The 6,123-nt window shown below is 54.1% G+C and overlaps 1 long non-coding RNA gene across 1 annotated transcript; it reads right to left on the reverse strand.

Moving 5' to 3' along the window:
* Positions 1-524: 524 nt before the first annotated feature.
* LOC115936540 (uncharacterized) lies at positions 525-5,686 on the reverse strand. Its single transcript, XR_004071974.2, has 3 exons — positions 5,530-5,686; positions 1,670-1,766; positions 525-779 (listed from the first exon to the last, which is right to left on the reverse strand). It is a non-coding gene; the product is annotated as an uncharacterized LOC115936540 (long non-coding RNA).
* Positions 5,687-6,123: the final 437 nt, after the last annotated feature.

Raw genomic sequence — 6,123 nt, forward strand, 5'->3', positions numbered from 1 at the left:
CTCTTGTAAAAGCTATTCTCCGCGGGACAAGTGAAATCATTAAAGCTGCATTTTTCACTTAAAAATGAATACAGATAGGGGCGCCTGGGTGGCTCGGTCGTTCAGCATCGGCCTTCGACTCAGGTCATGATCCCAGGGTCCTGGGATCGAGCCCCGCATCAGGCTCCCTGCTCGGCGGGAAGCCTGCTTCTCCCTCTCCCACTCCCCCTGCTTGTGTTCCCTCTCTCGCTGTGTCTCTCTCTGTCAAATAAATAAATAAAATCTTAAAAAAAATGAATACAAATAGGGGCACCTGGGTGGCTCAGTCAGTTGAGCGTCCGACTCTTGGTTTCAGCTCAGGGTGATCTCCAATTATTTTTTTAAGATTTTATTTATTTATTTGAGAGAGAGAGAATGAGAGACAGAGAGCATGAGAGGGAGGAGGATCAGAGGGAGAAGCAGACTCCCCGGCGAGCAGGGAGCCCGATGCAGGACTCGATCCAGGGACTCCAGGATCATGACCTGAGCTGAAGGCAGTCGCTTATCCAACTGAGCCACCCAGGCGTCCGCGCTCCAATTTTTTTAAAGGTCACTTTTCTATTAGTTATTCCCTGTTGAGAAAAACTGGACAGACCCTACTTCCTGTTAGTATTTACTGACCTGCCTGTGAACCCAGTATGAACTGAGATACTTACTCACGGCAACAGAAGAACAAAACTTAACACCCTCTCCACAGTTCGTTTCATGGGTGCAGTTGAAACTATTCTCTCTCTCACATACATGACACCTCAGTGCTACGTCTGAAAGGAGGAATAACAACAAAGTGGACAGTTACAGTCCCCAGCCCTATCAGATGAACACCCACCATCCTCCTCCTCCTCCGAGTGAGCACAAAACCAGTGGGTCTCGAGTCCTTTGCCTTCTCTCCTGGGCTTCCCTCCTCCTCCCCCGGGCTGTGCCTCGCTCACACACCCACACGCAGACTCACGGCACGGACATGTACACACACAGACACGCACCAGTGCACCCGGACACCCACACCACCAGCCTGCGCACCCATACCTTTCACAGAAGCACCCTCCACGCGTGCACGAATGTGGCATCTCACATTCGGCGGCTCGACAGATTTGCCATCTGCTCTCCCGGGCCCTTCCCGCTCACCTTCCTGGGCCACCTAACCTCCTCCAGCAACAGCTACACCCTCCTTGACACTCTTAGGCCCTGCGCCCTGACCCCTGTGCAGTAGCCTGCTGTTGGGTCTGTATTGGGGCAGGACCCGCTCCCGGGAGAGAAGCTGGTCACCCTCTCACCGCTGTTCCAGTTCTCGGAGACAGCCCTGGAAGGTCCCATGAGGACCAGGCCAGGCGTGGCTCCCAGCCTGACATCTTCCAGGAAGGCAGTATGAGGGGACACTGAGGAGACAGCAGGGTGCTAGGGAGGAAACCAGGATTCCAGCCACTCCTACCTGCCCTTGGCGGGGGAGCCCCAAGACGACAGGCTCTCCCATTACGTGTCCAAATCCACAGGCTGCTCTCCTGACCCTCTCCTGCTCCCCGATGCCTGTGCTTCCAACTGCCCAGAGCCCCCTGGGGCCGTGGCAATGTCCATTTCCGGTGGCCCCGCCATGTCTGCCGATGAGGTCTGGCCTGCCTTCTTCTGCCAGTCAGGAGGCTGAGGGGCCCAAACTTACCTTGTTTTCCAGACACGGTGACATTTGTCTCCACCCGTGGCAGGTCCATGACCAGGAGCAAAGCAAGGAGGATCGTCATGTCCAGCAGTGCCTGGCCCTGGACACAAGGAGTGAGGCCACATGCTCAGCTCTGTGGCTCCAGGGTTAGGCCTGACTTCCTATGTGTCCACCCCCATGGGTCCAGGGGAGGCAGTGTGGTCTCTCGGGCAGGGTGCACACCTACTGGCCCATCCCCTCGTCTGGTAATCCAGTTTATGCCTCACCATCCATGCCAACCAGATTCCAGGTCCAGCCCTACTCACGCTCACCCCGACCCCAACCACTCCAGGCCCTGCTTCCTGACACCAACCCCGCCCACGCCCCACCCCTCTCACTACCTAGGCCGAGCCTAGGCCCGGCCCTACGTGCCCACACACCAGTTAATAGGTAAGTTAAGCCATTGATATATGTTGAAATGATTGGTACGTTTGGTGTAAACTCCCTCAGAGACACTCTGTGTGTTATGATTATTATGTATATTAATATGTAATATTAATTATGTTGGCTGGTTCTTTGTGTGATGTGTTGTCCCTGTTCTTTTTAATATTTCTTTGGATAGTTCAATTTTGTATTTTTGTTTCAGTTTTACCTTATACTCAGATCTCTTGAAACAGCTTTCTTTCTCCACATTTTCCTACTTATTTACTACCGGTTGTCACTTTTCAATGGTGCCCTTTGGTTCCCGCTCATCATCATGATTAATAATGGCCATTTCGTGTAACCAGTGAGCCTGTTCTCCTTTCCTCTCTCTTCTTACCCCATTCTTTAGTTCCATTATCTCTGCTTCATCCAAACAGATGGAGGAAGACCGAAGCATTTAGTCCTACAGAGTAGGAGCTTGGGACCATCATTCCCAAAAGAAAACACTTGCCAAACTGAAAACCAACCACATTTAGTAGCCCCTCGGAGAACTGAGGACGACAGAAGTGACAGTTCCAAATCTGGCAAGCCTGGTGGACCCTGCCAGGCCACCCTGAAACACGCTTACCTGGAGCAGAAGCTGCTGGAGCTGTAAACCGGTAGGAGCAGTTACATGTAATTTTGACAAAGTGCTGAAGGCTGGGTGTGAACAGCAGTCCTCGGGAGTCTCCCATTCTCACAAGAGTCCACATCCAGCCCCCAGCACTTGGCCACCAAGCCCTTTCTTTTTCTTTTGGAAGGATAGCAACTGAAAGTGCCACAAAACACACCCTCTGTCCTAGGAGCAATGCACAGGAAAGATGCGAGCTACAACAGGAGACAGAAACAAGGACACTCAAGAATGTGAAACCTAAGGGAACTAGAGCTACAGAAAACATTACACAGAGTCCCACTCCTAAGGCAGGTAACATGAATCCTCATGCTCAAAGCCTATTTACAGCAGTTCCTATTAACCAGCTCCACACGTCCAGGTTTCAACCAGAAATACAAGGCGTGCCAAAAGCCAAGAAAACAGTTTGAAGAGGGAAAGCAAGCACGAGGACAAGACCTATATAACAGAGACGTCAGTCATCAGAGAGGGACGGGATGGGACAGGACTAGGATTCAGACATGAAGAACACCAGTGGAAAAAGCAGATGACACGTGAGAACAGATACGCAATGTGAGCATAGAGACGAAAACTCTGAGAGTCAAATGGAAATGCTAGAAGCCAAAACCAGTGTGGCGGAGATGAGGAATGCTGCAGGTGGCACATCAATGGACTCAAGACACAGATGTGGAAAGATTCAGTGAGCTTGAAGACAGGTCAGTATAAATCTCCCCAGCCAAAAAAACAAAGACAAAAAAATGATGAGAGAACAGAATGGAATATCCAAGAACTGTGGGAAGGTGTTTTTTAAGTAACATACAGGTAGTTGAAAGACCAAAAGGAGGAGAGAATAGCACAGAAGAATTACCTGAAATACTCACGGCTAGGGGCCTACCAGTGTTAGTGGACGGACATCACTGGGAAGACTCTGGAAGCTTAGAGAACAAAACAAGTACCAGACCAAAACGAACAAAGGCGCGCACACACACTCACATACACACGCGCACGCACACACACACACGGACACACACGCGAGCACACACACACTCACACACATGCGCACGCATACACACACACGGACACACATGCGAGCACACACACACACAGAGACAAATTACCTACACCTGGGCATGTTCAAACCTACCATTTGAAATGCCACGAGTGTTCGGTTCAAAGAGAAAACTTTAAGGATCTCGCACAAAGGAATAAGAAGGGGAATTACAGTGCACTTCACATCAGAAACCATACAAGCAAAAGGGTTGTAATAAAACATGTCAAGCGTTGGAAGACAAATCCTGCCAACCTAGAATTCTGTACCTAGAGGAATTATCTTTCAAAGTACAGCAGAACATAGTTTTGAAAAGGCACGTAACATGTAACATACATTTTGTCCGCTATTGACTTCAACTTTCTTTTAGTGTTGAGTCTACAATAAAATATATCCAACACGTTTGCAGTATAAACTCCCATCGGTTTCAAATATCCAAATAAATGAAACGAAGATATACGTTAAAAGGAACTGCAAGGAAGCTCTCCTGATATAATTATCTGCACGTTCTATACCTCCACACCTTTTTAAATACCACAGGGGCACTGAGAGTGTCAACACTCCCTGCACATCAGCAGAGAGAACAGCTCCTCAGGGAGGGTCAGCATGCACCAGCCACCTGCACACGCCTCTCGGCTCCTCTCCCCACCTGCACCTGCATCCCACCCAGCAGGGCCCCAAGCTGCTCCACGCAGGCACTGGGGGCAGTAGGCCTTTCCCAGCAAGAAGGCTTCCTCCCTCGTGACTTCATCTTGCAGGAAGTCCTCCTGCCTGCTCTCGATCAGACAATGCTCTGCCAAGGCAGCCAGGTCCCGGTGCTGCCTCCACCTGGGGCTCACCCGAGGTCCCTGCGCCCCCAGATGCTGCTCCTTATGTACTCGTTGACTCCCACCTCAAGAGCAACTTGGGGAAAGTGCCAGAACGTTGTCCATGCAGATATTCCCTGCTCCTACCAGCGTCCGGACAAACGTGGGGGGAAGGGGGTGACTACAGTGTGGGAGATGCCGGAAGCCTCACGTGCACATAGGCTGCAGTGTGACCCAGGAACCTTCTGCCACACCCAACCCCCACCCGTCCCCTCCCCGCAGAATCAGGTGGCCCCAAAGTGTGGGCAGTGAGGGGCTGGGCCCCCAACAGCGGAGCCCAGACCCTGGCGCTCTACTCCAGGACGACCCCCCAGGCACCGGGCAGTGCCTGCTCTTGCAGCTGGGTCTTGCGGCGGGGAGGCATGGAGGTTTCATATCCAAAAGGACTCGAGAAACTCCGAGTACCTTTTCCTGAACACCGGCCCGAGCAAGACGTGAGTCCCAGGGAAAATGGAGGAAATCGTCCCGTTCGCCAATTCACACCCTTGCAAACCTCGCAGCCCCCTCCCCCAGCACTCCCAGCAGAAGATGGAAAGTATTTGGGACAGCGTGGTAATGACAAGGTGACAAAACACAGCCCGACATGGATGGCCCCAAGGGCCGGGGAGGGAAAGGCAGGCTCCACCAGTATTCGTTAGGAAAGGTCGGAGGGCTGGCAGCCCAGGCTCTCGTTTCCATCTCGGAAACGAAGAAAAGGACATCAAATTCAGCCCGCACAAAGGGCCTGAAAGGAGCAGGCGCAGAGCCAGGGGAGAGGTGTTCTGGGAGGGGTCCTGGTGCGGCCGAGACCCCAGGGCAGAGGGATGCCCCCCACCCCAGGCCCGCCCTGGGCGACGCCCAGAACCTTCTGGAACCCACCTCGCTGTCCCTCCCCTCCCCCTTCCCAGAGACACCCAACCTTCTCTCAGTGAACTGACGTGCTGCTGGGCCTGTGAGGTAAGTCCCCAGAACCTACTGGAACCTTTCGCGCCTCCCGGCTCTGTGAGGGTGGGGCCTTCGATGCCTGCCGAAACTTCTGGAATCCCTAGAACCTGAGAGCGCAGGCGCACCGGCGCGTGCGCACGCGCAGAGACCCTCGGGAGTTGGCCACGCCCACGCAGACAGCCTGGGGGACGTGCTCCTGCTGTGGGAAGCGCGACTGTGGTGCGAGGGTCCTCCTGCTCACCTGCTGTGGCTGTGCCTCCGAACCCCACTGTGCCCACGGTCTCAGGCCGCGCCAGCTCAGGGTTCCAGAAGGTTCTCTGTGGTCGTCATGGGTCGTTGCGGACAGTGGGCTCAGGGAGCCGGCAGGGCGGAGTGGGAAGGGGCTGTCGTGGGCGAGCGGCGGCGGAGGCCTGGGGCGGGAGGCAGGCCGGCCCCACCGCCAGGGGTGGGTGGCACCGGCTGGGGGGGTCCTCGCAGGGTGGGGACAGCAGGGGTGCAGGCGGCCCCCGCCGACAGGGAAGGCGTCTCCCCCTGCGGCAACGGGGCATGCGCAAACAGGCGGCCCCCC

This window comes from Leptonychotes weddellii, unplaced genomic scaffold, assembly GCF_054177405.1.
Source record: "Leptonychotes weddellii isolate Sample4059 unplaced genomic scaffold, ASM5417740v2 HiC_scaffold_12673, whole genome shotgun sequence".
NCBI lineage: Eukaryota > Metazoa > Chordata > Mammalia > Carnivora > Phocidae > Leptonychotes > Leptonychotes weddellii.